This window comes from Oncorhynchus kisutch, linkage group LG2 (assembly GCF_002021735.2).
Source record: "Oncorhynchus kisutch isolate 150728-3 linkage group LG2, Okis_V2, whole genome shotgun sequence".
NCBI classification, from domain to species: Eukaryota; Metazoa; Chordata; class Actinopteri; order Salmoniformes; family Salmonidae; genus Oncorhynchus; species Oncorhynchus kisutch.
This window is the reverse complement of record NC_034175.2, coordinates 68,165,619-68,179,898: the sequence shown is the minus strand read 5'-3', so window position 1 is coordinate 68,179,898 and position 14,280 is coordinate 68,165,619. Positions and strand designations below refer to the sequence as shown.

The 14,280-nt window shown below is 42.2% G+C and overlaps 18 non-coding genes across 18 annotated transcripts; all 18 read right to left on the bottom strand.

Annotated features, from left to right (window-relative positions):
- Positions 1–533: 533 nt before the first annotated feature.
- On the bottom strand, positions 534–652 carry LOC116356932 (5S ribosomal RNA). The gene has a single exon (XR_004205221.1). It is a non-coding gene; the product is annotated as a 5S ribosomal RNA (ribosomal RNA).
- A 567-nt stretch (positions 653–1,219) lies between these two features.
- LOC116356958 (U1 spliceosomal RNA) lies at positions 1,220–1,383 on the bottom strand. Its single transcript, XR_004205240.1, has one exon. It is a non-coding gene; the product is annotated as a U1 spliceosomal RNA (small nuclear RNA).
- Positions 1,384–2,066: 683 nt separating this feature from the next.
- LOC116356931 (5S ribosomal RNA) lies at positions 2,067–2,185 on the bottom strand. Its single transcript, XR_004205219.1, has one exon. It is a non-coding gene; the product is annotated as a 5S ribosomal RNA (ribosomal RNA).
- A 567-nt stretch (positions 2,186–2,752) lies between these two features.
- LOC116356957 (U1 spliceosomal RNA) lies at positions 2,753–2,916 on the bottom strand. The gene has a single exon (XR_004205239.1). It is a non-coding gene; the product is annotated as a U1 spliceosomal RNA (small nuclear RNA).
- Positions 2,917–3,598: 682 nt separating this feature from the next.
- Positions 3,599–3,717, bottom strand: LOC116356930 (5S ribosomal RNA). The gene has a single exon (XR_004205218.1). It is a non-coding gene; the product is annotated as a 5S ribosomal RNA (ribosomal RNA).
- A 567-nt stretch (positions 3,718–4,284) lies between these two features.
- LOC116356956 (U1 spliceosomal RNA) lies at positions 4,285–4,448 on the bottom strand. Its single transcript, XR_004205238.1, has one exon. It is a non-coding gene; the product is annotated as a U1 spliceosomal RNA (small nuclear RNA).
- A 686-nt stretch (positions 4,449–5,134) lies between these two features.
- On the bottom strand, positions 5,135–5,253 carry LOC116356927 (5S ribosomal RNA). The gene has a single exon (XR_004205211.1). It is a non-coding gene; the product is annotated as a 5S ribosomal RNA (ribosomal RNA).
- Positions 5,254–5,820: 567 nt separating this feature from the next.
- LOC116356955 (U1 spliceosomal RNA) lies at positions 5,821–5,984 on the bottom strand. Its single transcript, XR_004205236.1, has one exon. It is a non-coding gene; the product is annotated as a U1 spliceosomal RNA (small nuclear RNA).
- Positions 5,985–6,668: 684 nt separating this feature from the next.
- Positions 6,669–6,787, bottom strand: LOC116356926 (5S ribosomal RNA). Its single transcript, XR_004205209.1, has one exon. It is a non-coding gene; the product is annotated as a 5S ribosomal RNA (ribosomal RNA).
- A 567-nt stretch (positions 6,788–7,354) lies between these two features.
- Positions 7,355–7,518, bottom strand: LOC116356954 (U1 spliceosomal RNA). Its single transcript, XR_004205235.1, has one exon. It is a non-coding gene; the product is annotated as a U1 spliceosomal RNA (small nuclear RNA).
- Positions 7,519–8,206: 688 nt separating this feature from the next.
- On the bottom strand, positions 8,207–8,325 carry LOC116356925 (5S ribosomal RNA). Its single transcript, XR_004205208.1, has one exon. It is a non-coding gene; the product is annotated as a 5S ribosomal RNA (ribosomal RNA).
- Positions 8,326–8,892: 567 nt separating this feature from the next.
- Positions 8,893–9,056, bottom strand: LOC116356953 (U1 spliceosomal RNA). Its single transcript, XR_004205234.1, has one exon. It is a non-coding gene; the product is annotated as a U1 spliceosomal RNA (small nuclear RNA).
- A 686-nt stretch (positions 9,057–9,742) lies between these two features.
- Positions 9,743–9,861, bottom strand: LOC116356923 (5S ribosomal RNA). The gene has a single exon (XR_004205207.1). It is a non-coding gene; the product is annotated as a 5S ribosomal RNA (ribosomal RNA).
- Positions 9,862–10,428: 567 nt separating this feature from the next.
- On the bottom strand, positions 10,429–10,592 carry LOC116356952 (U1 spliceosomal RNA). The gene has a single exon (XR_004205233.1). It is a non-coding gene; the product is annotated as a U1 spliceosomal RNA (small nuclear RNA).
- A 688-nt stretch (positions 10,593–11,280) lies between these two features.
- Positions 11,281–11,399, bottom strand: LOC116356922 (5S ribosomal RNA). Its single transcript, XR_004205205.1, has one exon. It is a non-coding gene; the product is annotated as a 5S ribosomal RNA (ribosomal RNA).
- A 567-nt stretch (positions 11,400–11,966) lies between these two features.
- On the bottom strand, positions 11,967–12,130 carry LOC116356950 (U1 spliceosomal RNA). Its single transcript, XR_004205231.1, has one exon. It is a non-coding gene; the product is annotated as a U1 spliceosomal RNA (small nuclear RNA).
- A 686-nt stretch (positions 12,131–12,816) lies between these two features.
- LOC116356921 (5S ribosomal RNA) lies at positions 12,817–12,935 on the bottom strand. The gene has a single exon (XR_004205204.1). It is a non-coding gene; the product is annotated as a 5S ribosomal RNA (ribosomal RNA).
- A 567-nt stretch (positions 12,936–13,502) lies between these two features.
- Positions 13,503–13,666, bottom strand: LOC116356862 (U1 spliceosomal RNA). The gene has a single exon (XR_004205160.1). It is a non-coding gene; the product is annotated as a U1 spliceosomal RNA (small nuclear RNA).
- Between the last annotated feature and the right edge of the window lie 614 nt (positions 13,667–14,280).

Sequence of the window (14,280 nt, the reverse complement as noted above, 5' to 3'; positions counted from 1 at the left end):
TTTATTTTGTTTACTAGACTATATCAGTGAAGCAAGAGATTCCCATCATGCAACACTGTAGAAAAAGAATCACCCCAATGACTTTTTAATATCTTAACCTGTCTGATATCACAAATGTATGCGATATGACGAAATACAATCACATTCAGACACACACACACACACACACACACACACACAGACAAATGCATGAAACCAATTGATTTATTATCGATAACATCTCACATTCTCTTGTGCTTTTGATTTACTCCGTAAAAGAAGGGTTCTAATTCCACCATGGAAAACACAGAGCCATCAGACATCAGTCCAGTTCCACTCGTCACCAGCATTATTTCATTTGATCATTTGAACAGGGCGAAGGAGTACCAAGCACACACAAGCTGCATTCAGTAACGATATTCTTATTTGTCTCATAAATCAAAGGCTCCCTGACAGCACAAGGAACTTTGATCGTAATAAATTCAGCATCAAATGCTTACTACAAAGCAGTGTTGCTGATGATATAATGCAAGAGCACACCCTAGTGGACAAAAAGCTTGCAGCACCTGGTATTCCCAGGCAGTCTCCCATCCAAGTACTAACCAGGCCCGATCCTGCTTAGCTTCCGAGATCAGACGAGATCGGGCGTATTCAGGCTGGTATGGCCGTAAGCAAAGGAACAAGGCTTGGTACGCCATTTAAAGTCAAAGTGAGTCTGATAAACAGACATTGCATTTTCACCAATTAGACAAGCAGCTTGAACTTTGGGTCACTCAAAAAGTGGAAGAAATGACATATGCTGTAGCCATCACTTTTTAGCACAGATAGCTGGATGAAATACAAACAAACATTTCAAAGCGAGGGCACATATTTCAGCCTTGTGAGAAAAAACGGACAAATACAATGACTCCTGACAAATACATCATGAGCAGCAGTTTCCCATGCAGCTATCCTACTAGCCAGAAAAAATACACAAAAGCTCTGAATGTTGAAATCCTAAGTGCATTGTTCTGTGCTAAGGAGGAGTAGTGCATGAATGGACAATTTCATATTGGAAGCGCAATGGGGCTGCATTTCGCAACATGATGTTTCCACAAGATGCCAACATTGTTTGGCTACAGACAAATGTTTCCACCTTTCGATTGGTCCACAACATCTCTTTCACAACTGACTTGAAAGATCTTCATAAGCCCAGTCAGTCTTCCTTCCTCAAGCAACAGTTTATCATTAAACAAGACATCAGGGGAGAGCGCGAACGCAGTCCCCCACTACCATAAATTATGCAATCGAGATTTCCACATTTGGGAAATTCGCAGGGGTCAGCACAGCCGGAGTGCAATGGCTGAGCCTCGCCCTGGGTGAACTGCCTTCTTGATCACAGTATCTCCCTTGCCAGGTAAGTATGACTTGATACATCAGTGGAGGGCAACTCTCTCCAGTGCCAACATTTTCAGCTGACGGTAACCACTTTGTGTTCTGATAATATCACATCACATCGACCTGCGTTAAATGCCGTTTAGGAATGCACTTGCAGACAGAGTGGTGAAAAAGTTGTTTATTTTGTTTACTAGACTATATCAGTGAAGCAAGAGATTCCCATCATGCAACACTGTAGAAAAAGAATCACCCCAATGACTTTTTAATATCTTAACCTGTCTGATATCACAAATGTATGCGATATGACGAAATACAATCACATTCAGACACACACACACACACACACACACACACACAGACAAATGCATGAAACCAATTGATTTATTATCGATAACATCTCACATTCTCTTGTGCTTTTGATTTACTCCGTAAAAGAAGGGTTCTAATTCCACCATGGAAAACACAGAGCCATCAGACATCAGTCCAGTTCCACTCGTCACCAGCATTATTTCATTTGATCATTTGAACAGGGCGAAGGAGTACCAAGCACACACAAGCTGCATTCAGTAACGATATTCTTATTTGTCTCATAAATCAAAGGCTCCCTGACAGCACAAGGAACTTTGATCGTAATAAATTCAGCATCAAATGCTTACTACAAAGCAGTGTTGCTGATGATATAATGCAAGAGCACACCCTAGTGGACAAAAAGCTTGCAGCACCTGGTATTCCCAGGCAGTCTCCCATCCAAGTACTAACCAGGCCCGATCCTGCTTAGCTTCCGAGATCAGACGAGATCGGGCGTATTCAGGCTGGTATGGCCGTAAGCAAAGGAACAAGGCTTGGTACGCCATTTAAAGTCAAAGTGAGTCTGATAAACAGACATTGCATTTTCACCAATTAGACAAGCAGCTTGAACTTTGGGTCACTCAAAAAGTGGAAGAAATGACATATGCTGTAGCCATCACTTTTTAGCACAGATAGCTGGATGAAATACAAACAAACATTTCAAAGCGAGGGCACATATTTCAGCCTTGTGAGAAAAAACGGACAAATACAATGACTCCTGACAAATACATCATGAGCAGCAGTTTCCCATGCAGCTATCCTACTAGCCAGAAAAAATACACAAAAGCTCTGAATGTTGAAATCCTAAGTGCATTGTTCTGTGCTAAGGAGGAGTAGTGCATGAATGGACAATTTCATATTGGAAGCGCAATGGGGCTGCATTTCGCAACATGATGTTTCCACAAGATGCCAACATTGTTTGGCTACAGACAAATGTTTCCACCTTTCGATTGGTCCACAACATCTCTTTCACAACTGACTTGAAAGATCTTCATAAGCCCAGTCAGTCTTCCTTCCTCAAGCAACAGTTTATCATTAAACAAGACATCAGGGGAGAGCGCGAACGCAGTCCCCCACTACCATAAATTATGCAATCGAGATTTCCACATTTGGGAAATTCGCAGGGGTCAGCACAGCCGGAGTGCAATGGCTGAGCCTCGCCCTGGGTGAACTGCCTTCTTGATCACAGTATCTCCCTTGCCAGGTAAGTATGACTTGATTACATCAGTGGAGGGCAACTCTCTCCAGTGCCAACATTTTCAGCTGACGGTAACCACTTTGTGTTCTGATAATATCACATCACATCGACCTGCGTTAAATGCCGTTTAGGAATGCACTTGCAGACAGAGTGGTGAAAAAGTTGTTTATTTTGTTTACTAGACTATATCAGTGAAGCAAGAGATTCCCATCATGCAACACTGTAGAAAAAGAATCACCCCAATGACTTTTTAATATCTTAACCTGTCTGATATCACAAATGTATGCGATATGACGAAATACAATCACATTCAGACACACACACACACACACACACACACACAGACAAATGCATGAAACCAATTGATTTATTATCGATAACATCTCACATTCTCTTGTGCTTTTGATTTACTCCGTAAAAGAAGGGTTCTAATTCCACCATGGAAAACACAGAGCCATCAGACATCAGTCCAGTTCCACTCGTCACCAGCATTATTTCATTTGATCATTTGAACAGGGCGAAGGAGTACCAAGCACACACAAGCTGCATTCAGTAACGATATTCTTATTTGTCTCATAAATCAAAGGCTCCCTGACAGCACAAGGAACTTTGATCGTAATAAATTCAGCATCAAATGCTTACTACAAAGCAGTGTTGCTGATGATATAATGCAAGAGCACACCCTAGTGGACAAAAAGCTTGCAGCACCTGGTATTCCCAGGCAGTCTCCCATCCAAGTACTAACCAGGCCCGATCCTGCTTAGCTTCCGAGATCAGACGAGATCGGGCGTATTCAGGCTGGTATGGCCGTAAGCAAAGGAACAAGGCTTGGTACGCCATTTAAAGTCAAAGTGAGTCTGATAAACAGACATTGCATTTTCACCAATTAGACAAGCAGCTTGAACTTTGGGTCACTCAAAAAGTGGAAGAAATGACATATGCTGTAGCCATCACTTTTTAGCACAGATAGCTGGATGAAATACAAACAAACATTTCAAAGCGAGGGCACATATTTCAGCCTTGTGAGAAAAAACGGACAAATACAATGACTCCTGACAAATACATCATGAGCAGCAGTTTCCCATGCAGCTATCCTACTAGCCAGAAAAAATACACAAAAGCTCTGAATGTTGAAATCCTAAGTGCATTGTTCTGTGCTAAGGAGGAGTAGTGCATGAATGGACAATTTCATATTGGAAGCGCAATGGGGCTGCATTTCGCAACATGATGTTTCCACAAGATGCCAACATTGTTTGGCTACAGACAAATGTTTCCACCTTTCGATTGGTCCACAACATCTCTTTCACAACTGACTTGAAAGATCTTCATAAGCCCAGTCAGTCTTCCTTCCTCAAGCAACAGTTTATCATTAAACAAGACATCAGGGGAGAGCGCGAACGCAGTCCCCCACTACCATAAATTATGCAATCGAGATTTCCACATTTGGGAAATTCGCAGGGGTCAGCACAGCCGGAGTGCAATGGCTGAGCCTCGCCCTGGGTGAACTGCCTTCTTGATCACAGTATCTCCCTTGCCAGGTAAGTATGACTTGATTACATCAGTGGAGGGCAACTCTCTCCAGTGCCAACATTTTCAGCTGACGGTAACCACTTTGTGTTCTGATAATATCACATCACATCGACCTGCGTTAAATGCCGTTTAGGAATGCACTTGCAGACAGAGTGGTGAAAAAGTTGTTTATTTTGTTTACTAGACTATATCAGTGAAGCAAGAGATTCCCATCATGCAACACTGTAGAAAAAGAATCACCCCAATGACTTTTTAATATCTTAACCTGTCTGATATCACAAATGTATGCGATATGACGAAATACAATCACATTCAGACACACACACACACACACACACACACACACACAGACAAATGCATGAAACCAATTGATTTATTATCGATAACATCTCACATTCTCTTGTGCTTTTGATTTACTCCGTAAAAGAAGGGTTCTAATTCCACCATGGAAAACACAGAGCCATCAGACATCAGTCCAGTTCCACTCGTCACCAGCATTATTTCATTTGATCATTTGAACAGGGCGAAGGAGTACCAAGCACACACAAGCTGCATTCAGTAACGATATTCTTATTTGTCTCATAAATCAAAGGCTCCCTGACAGCACAAGGAACTTTGATCGTAATAAATTCAGCATCAAATGCTTACTACAAAGCAGTGTTGCTGATGATATAATGCAAGAGCACACCCTAGTGGACAAAAAGCTTGCAGCACCTGGTATTCCCAGGCAGTCTCCCATCCAAGTACTAACCAGGCCCGATCCTGCTTAGCTTCCGAGATCAGACGAGATCGGGCGTATTCAGGCTGGTATGGCCGTAAGCAAAGGAACAAGGCTTGGTACGCCATTTAAAGTCAAAGTGAGTCTGATAAACAGACATTGCATTTTCACCAATTAGACAAGCAGCTTGAACTTTGGGTCACTCAAAAAGTGGAAGAAATGACATATGCTGTAGCCATCACTTTTTAGCACAGATAGCTGGATGAAATACAAACAAACATTTCAAAGCGAGGGCACATATTTCAGCCTTGTGAGAAAAAACGGACAAATACAATGACTCCTGACAAATACATCATGAGCAGCAGTTTCCCATGCAGCTATCCTACTAGCCAGAAAAAATACACAAAAGCTCTGAATGTTGAAATCCTAAGTGCATTGTTCTGTGCTAAGGAGGAGTAGTGCATGAATGGACAATTTCATATTGGAAGCGCAATGGGGCTGCATTTCGCAACATGATGTTTCCACAAGATGCCAACATTGTTTGGCTACAGACAAATGTTTCCACCTTTCGATTGGTCCACAACATCTCTTTCACAACTGACTTGAAAGATCTTCATAAGCCCAGTCAGTCTTCCTTCCTCAAGCAACAGTTTATCATTAAACAAGACATCAGGGGAGAGCGCGAACGCAGTCCCCCACTACCATAAATTATGCAATCGAGATTTCCACATTTGGGAAATTCGCAGGGGTCAGCACAGCCGGAGTGCAATGGCTGAGCCTCGCCCTGGGTGAACTGCCTTCTTGATCACAGTATCTCCCTTGCCAGGTAAGTATGACTTGATTACATCAGTGGAGGGCAACTCTCTCCAGTGCCAACATTTTCAGCTGACGGTAACCACTTTGTGTTCTGATAATATCACATCACATCGACCTGCGTTAAATGCCGTTTAGGAATGCACTTGCAGACAGAGTGGTGAAAAAGTTGTTTATTTTGTTTACTAGACTATATCAGTGAAGCAAGAGATTCCCATCATGCAACACTGTAGAAAAAGAATCACCCCAATGACTTTTTAATATCTTAACCTGTCTGATATCACAAATGTATGCGATATGACGAAATACAATCACATTCAGACACACACACACACACACACACACACACACAGACAAATGCATGAAACCAATTGATTTATTATCGATAACATCTCACATTCTCTTGTGCTTTTGATTTACTCCGTAAAAGAAGGGTTCTAATTCCACCATGGAAAACACAGAGCCATCAGACATCAGTCCAGTTCCACTCGTCACCAGCATTATTTCATTTGATCATTTGAACAGGGCGAAGGAGTACCAAGCACACACAAGCTGCATTCAGTAACGATATTCTTATTTGTCTCATAAATCAAAGGCTCCCTGACAGCACAAGGAACTTTGATCGTAATAAATTCAGCATCAAATGCTTACTACAAAGCAGTGTTGCTGATGATATAATGCAAGAGCACACCCTAGTGGACAAAAAGCTTGCAGCACCTGGTATTCCCAGGCAGTCTCCCATCCAAGTACTAACCAGGCCCGATCCTGCTTAGCTTCCGAGATCAGACGAGATCGGGCGTATTCAGGCTGGTATGGCCGTAAGCAAAGGAACAAGGCTTGGTACGCCATTTAAAGTCAAAGTGAGTCTGATAAACAGACATTGCATTTTCACCAATTAGACAAGCAGCTTGAACTTTGGGTCACTCAAAAAGTGGAAGAAATGACATATGCTGTAGCCATCACTTTTTAGCACAGATAGCTGGATGAAATACAAACAAACATTTCAAAGCGAGGGCACATATTTCAGCCTTGTGAGAAAAAACGGACAAATACAATGACTCCTGACAAATACATCATGAGCAGCAGTTTCCCATGCAGCTATCCTACTAGCCAGAAAAAATACACAAAAGCTCTGAATGTTGAAATCCTAAGTGCATTGTTCTGTGCTAAGGAGGAGTAGTGCATGAATGGACAATTTCATATTGGAAGCGCAATGGGGCTGCATTTCGCAACATGATGTTTCCACAAGATGCCAACATTGTTTGGCTACAGACAAATGTTTCCACCTTTCGATTGGTCCACAACATCTCTTTCACAACTGACTTGAAAGATCTTCATAAGCCCAGTCAGTCTTCCTTCCTCAAGCAACAGTTTATCATTAAACAAGACATCAGGGGAGAGCGCGAACGCAGTCCCCCACTACCATAAATTATGCAATCGAGATTTCCACATTTGGGAAATTCGCAGGGGTCAGCACAGCCGGAGTGCAATGGCTGAGCCTCGCCCTGGGTGAACTGCCTTCTTGATCACAGTATCTCCCTTGCCAGGTAAGTATGACTTGAATACATCAGTGGAGGGCAACTCTCTCCAGTGCCAACATTTTCAGCTGACGGTAACCACTTTGTGTTCTGATAATATCACATCACATCGACCTGCGTTAAATGCCGTTTAGGAATGCACTTGCAGACAGAGTGGTGAAAAAGTTGTTTATTTTGTTTACTAGACTATATCAGTGAAGCAAGAGATTCCCATCATGCAACACTGTAGAAAAAGAATCACCCCAATGACTTTTTAATATCTTAACCTGTCTGATATCACAAATGTATGCGATATGACGAAATACAATCACATTCAGACACACACACACACACACACACACACACACACACAGACAAATGCATGAAACCAATTGATTTATTATCGATAACATCTCACATTCTCTTGTGCTTTTGATTTACTCCGTAAAAGAAGGGTTCTAATTCCACCATGGAAAACACAGAGCCATCAGACATCAGTCCAGTTCCACTCGTCACCAGCATTATTTCATTTGATCATTTGAACAGGGCGAAGGAGTACCAAGCACACACAAGCTGCATTCAGTAACGATATTCTTATTTGTCTCATAAATCAAAGGCTCCCTGACAGCACAAGGAACTTTGATCGTAATAAATTCAGCATCAAATGCTTACTACAAAGCAGTGTTGCTGATGATATAATGCAAGAGCACACCCTAGTGGACAAAAAGCTTGCAGCACCTGGTATTCCCAGGCAGTCTCCCATCCAAGTACTAACCAGGCCCGATCCTGCTTAGCTTCCGAGATCAGACGAGATCGGGCGTATTCAGGCTGGTATGGCCGTAAGCAAAGGAACAAGGCTTGGTACGCCATTTAAAGTCAAAGTGAGTCTGATAAACAGACATTGCATTTTCACCAATTAGACAAGCAGCTTGAACTTTGGGTCACTCAAAAAGTGGAAGAAATGACATATGCTGTAGCCATCACTTTTTAGCACAGATAGCTGGATGAAATACAAACAAACATTTCAAAGCGAGGGCACATATTTCAGCCTTGTGAGAAAAAACGGACAAATACAATGACTCCTGACAAATACATCATGAGCAGCAGTTTCCCATGCAGCTATCCTACTAGCCAGAAAAAATACACAAAAGCTCTGAATGTTGAAATCCTAAGTGCATTGTTCTGTGCTAAGGAGGAGTAGTGCATGAATGGACAATTTCATATTGGAAGCGCAATGGGGCTGCATTTCGCAACATGATGTTTCCACAAGATGCCAACATTGTTTGGCTACAGACAAATGTTTCCACCTTTCGATTGGTCCACAACATCTCTTTCACAACTGACTTGAAAGATCTTCATAAGCCCAGTCAGTCTTCCTTCCTCAAGCAACAGTTTATCATTAAACAAGACATCAGGGGAGAGCGCGAACGCAGTCCCCCACTACCATAAATTATGCAATCGAGATTTCCACATTTGGGAAATTCGCAGGGGTCAGCACAGCCGGAGTGCAATGGCTGAGCCTCGCCCTGGGTGAACTGCCTTCTTGATCACAGTATCTCCCTTGCCAGGTAAGTATGACTTGATTACATCAGTGGAGGGCAACTCTCTCCAGTGCCAACATTTTCAGCTGACGGTAACCACTTTGTGTTCTGATAATATCACATCACATCGACCTGCGTTAAATGCCGTTTAGGAATGCACTTGCAGACAGAGTGGTGAAAAAGTTGTTTATTTTGTTTACTAGACTATATCAGTGAAGCAAGAGATTCCCATCATGCAACACTGTAGAAAAAGAATCACCCCAATGACTTTTTAATATCTTAACCTGTCTGATATCACAAATGTATGCGATATGACGAAATACAATCACATTCAGACACACACACACACACACACACACACACACACAGACAAATGCATGAAACCAATTGATTTATTATCGATAACATCTCACATTCTCTTGTGCTTTTGATTTACTCCGTAAAAGAAGGGTTCTAATTCCACCATGGAAAACACAGAGCCATCAGACATCAGTCCAGTTCCACTCGTCACCAGCATTATTTCATTTGATCATTTGAACAGGGCGAAGGAGTACCAAGCACACACAAGCTGCATTCAGTAACGATATTCTTATTTGTCTCATAAATCAAAGGCTCCCTGACAGCACAAGGAACTTTGATCGTAATAAATTCAGCATCAAATGCTTACTACAAAGCAGTGTTGCTGATGATATAATGCAAGAGCACACCCTAGTGGACAAAAAGCTTGCAGCACCTGGTATTCCCAGGCAGTCTCCCATCCAAGTACTAACCAGGCCCGATCCTGCTTAGCTTCCGAGATCAGACGAGATCGGGCGTATTCAGGCTGGTATGGCCGTAAGCAAAGGAACAAGGCTTGGTACGCCATTTAAAGTCAAAGTGAGTCTGATAAACAGACATTGCATTTTCACCAATTAGACAAGCAGCTTGAACTTTGGGTCACTCAAAAAGTGGAAGAAATGACATATGCTGTAGCCATCACTTTTTAGCACAGATAGCTGGATGAAATACAAACAAACATTTCAAAGCGAGGGCACATATTTCAGCCTTGTGAGAAAAAACGGACAAATACAATGACTCCTGACAAATACATCATGAGCAGCAGTTTCCCATGCAGCTATCCTACTAGCCAGAAAAAATACACAAAAGCTCTGAATGTTGAAATCCTAAGTGCATTGTTCTGTGCTAAGGAGGAGTAGTGCATGAATGGACAATTTCATATTGGAAGCGCAATGGGGCTGCATTTCGCAACATGATGTTTCCACAAGATGCCAACATTGTTTGGCTACAGACAAATGTTTCCACCTTTCGATTGGTCCACAACATCTCTTTCACAACTGACTTGAAAGATCTTCATAAGCCCAGTCAGTCTTCCTTCCTCAAGCAACAGTTTATCATTAAACAAGACATCAGGGGAGAGCGCGAACGCAGTCCCCCACTACCATAAATTATGCAATCGAGATTTCCACATTTGGGAAATTCGCAGGGGTCAGCACAGCCGGAGTGCAATGGCTGAGCCTCGCCCTGGGTGAACTGCCTTCTTGATCACAGTATCTCCCTTGCCAGGTAAGTATGACTTGATTACATCAGTGGAGGGCAACTCTCTCCAGTGCCAACATTTTCAGCTGACGGTAACCACTTTGTGTTCTGATAATATCACATCACATCGACCTGCGTTAAATGCCGTTTAGGAATGCACTTGCAGACAGAGTGGTGAAAAAGTTGTTTATTTTGTTTACTAGACTATATCAGTGAAGCAAGAGATTCCCATCATGCAACACTGTAGAAAAAGAATCACCCCAATGACTTTTTAATATCTTAACCTGTCTGATATCACAAATGTATGCGATATGACGAAATACAATCACATTCAGACACACACACACACACACACACACACACACACACAGACAAATGCATGAAACCAATTGATTTATTATCGATAACATCTCACATTCTCTTGTGCTTTTGATTTACTCCGTAAAAGAAGGGTTCTAATTCCACCATGGAAAACACAGAGCCATCAGACATCAGTCCAGTTCCACTCGTCACCAGCATTATTTCATTTGATCATTTGAACAGGGCGAAGGAGTACCAAGCACACACAAGCTGCATTCAGTAACGATATTCTTATTTGTCTCATAAATCAAAGGCTCCCTGACAGCACAAGGAACTTTGATCGTAATAAATTCAGCATCAAATGCTTACTACAAAGCAGTGTTGCTGATGATATAATGCAAGAGCACACCCTAGTGGACAAAAAGCTTGCAGCACCTGGTATTCCCAGGCAGTCTCCCATCCAAGTACTAACCAGGCCCGATCCTGCTTAGCTTCCGAGATCAGACGAGATCGGGCGTATTCAGGCTGGTATGGCCGTAAGCAAAGGAACAAGGCTTGGTACGCCATTTAAAGTCAAAGTGAGTCTGATAAACAGACATTGCATTTTCACCAATTAGACAAGCAGCTTGAACTTTGGGTCACTCAAAAAGTGGAAGAAATGACATATGCTGTAGCCATCACTTTTTAGCACAGATAGCTGGATGAAATACAAACAAACATTTCAAAGCGAGGGCACATATTTCAGCCTTGTGAGAAAAAACGGACAAATACAATGACTCCTGACAAATACATCATGAGCAGCAGTTTCCCATGCAGCTATCCTACTAGCCAGAAAAAATACACAAAAGCTCTGAATGTTGAAATCCTAAGTGCATTGTTCTGTGCTAAGGAGGAGTAGTGCATGAATGGACAATTTCATATTGGAAGCGCAATGGGGCTGCATTTCGCAACATGATGTTTCCACAAGATGCCAACATTGTTTGGCTACAGACAAATGTTTCCACCTTTCGATTGGTCCACAACATCTCTTTCACAACTGACTTGAAAGATCTTCATAAGCCCAGTCAGTCTTCCTTCCTCAAGCAACAGTTTATCATTAAACAAGACATCAGGGGAGAGCGCGAACGCAGTCCCCCACTACCATAAATTATGCAATCGAGATTTCCACATTTGGGAAATTCGCAGGGGTCAGCACAGCCGGAGTGCAATGGCTGAGCCTCGCCCTGGGTGAACTGCCTTCTTGATCACAGTATCTCCCTTGCCAGGTAAGTATGACTTGAATACATCAGTGGAGGGCAACTCTCTCCAGTGCCAACATTTTCAGCTGACGGTAACCACTTTGTGTTCTGATAATATCACATCACATCGACCTGCGTTAAATGCCGTTTAGGAATGCACTTGCAGACAGAGTGGTGAAAAAGTTGTTTATTTTGTTTACTAGACTATATCAGTGAAGCAAGAGATTCCCATCATGCAACACTGTAGAAAAAGAATCACCCCAATGACTTTTTAATATCTTAACCTGTCTGATATCACAAATGTATGCGATATGACGAAATACAATCACATTCAGACACACACACACACACACACACACACACACACAGACAAATGCATGAAACCAATTGATTTATTATCGATAACATCTCACATTCTCTTGTGCTTTTGATTTACTCCGTAAAAGAAGGGTTCTAATTCCACCATGGAAAACACAGAGCCATCAGACATCAGTCCAGTTCCACTCGTCACCAGCATTATTTCATTTGATCATTTGAACAGGGCGAAGGAGTACCAAGCACACACAAGCTGCATTCAGTAACGATATTCTTATTTGTCTCATAAATCAAAGGCTCCCTGACAGCACAAGGAACTTTGATCGTAATAAATTCAGCATCAAATGCTTACTACAAAGCAGTGTTGCTGATGATATAATGCAAGAGCACACCCTAGTGGACAAAAAGCTTGCAGCACCTGGTATTCCCAGGCAGTCTCCCATCCAAGTACTAACCAGGCCCGATCCTGCTTAGCTTCCGAGATCAGACGAGATCGGGCGTATTCAGGCTGGTATGGCCGTAAGCAAAGGAACAAGGCTTGGTACGCCATTTAAAGTCAAAGTGAGTCTGATAAACAGACATTGCATTTTCACCAATTAGACAAGCAGCTTGAACTTTGGGTCACTCAAAAAGTGGAAGAAATGACATATGCTGTAGCCATCACTTTTTAGCACAGATAGCTGGATGAAATACAAACAAACATTTCAAAGCGAGGGCACATATTTCAGCCTTGTGAGAAAAAACGGACAAATACAATGACTCCTGACAAATACATCATGAGCAGCAGTTTCCCATGCAGCTATCCTACTAGCCAGAAAAAATACACAAAAGCTCTGAATGTTGAAATCCTAAGTGCATTGTTCTGTGCTAAGGAGGAGTAGTGCATGAATGGACAATTTCATATTGGAAGCGCAATGGGGCTGCATTTCGCAACATGATGTTTCCACAAGATGCCAACATTGTTTGGCTACAGACAAATGTTTCCACCTTTCGATTGGTCCACAACATCTCTTTCACAACTGACTTGAAAGATCTTCATAAGCCCAGTCAGTCTTCCTTCCTCAAGCAACAGTTTATCATTAAACAAGACATCAGGGGAGAGCGCGAACGCAGTCCCCCACTACCATAAATTATGCAATCGAGATTTCCACATTTGGGAAATTCGCAGGGGTCAGCACAGCCGGAGTGCAATGGCTGAGCCTCGCCCTGCGTGAACTGCCTTCTTGATCACAGTATCTCCCTTGCCAGGTAAGTATGACTTGAATACATCAGTGGAGGGCAACTCTCTCCAGTGCCAACATTTTCAGCTGACGGTAACCACTTTGTGTTCTGATAATATCACATCACATCGACCTGCGTTAAATGCCGTTTAGGAATGCACTTGCAGACAGAGTGGTGAAAAAGTTGTTTATTTTGTTTACTAGACTATATCAGTGAAGCAAGAGATTCCCATCATGCAACACTGTAGAAAAAGAATCACCCCAATGACTTTTTAATATCTTAACCTGTCTGATATCACAAATGTATGCGATATGACGAAATACAATCACATTCAGACACACACACACACACACACACACACACACACACAGACAAATGCATGAAACCAATTGATTTATTATCGATAACATCTCACATTCTCTTGTGCTTTTGATTTACTCCGTAAAAGAAGGGTTCTAATTCCACCATGGAAAACACAGAGCCATCAGACATCAGTCCAGTTCCACTCGTCACCAGCATTATTTCATTTGATCATTTGAACAGGGCGAAGGAGTACCAAGCACACACAAGCTGCATTCAGTAACGATATTCTTATTTGTCTCATAAATCAAAGGCTCCCTGACAGCACAAGGAACTTTGATCGTAATAA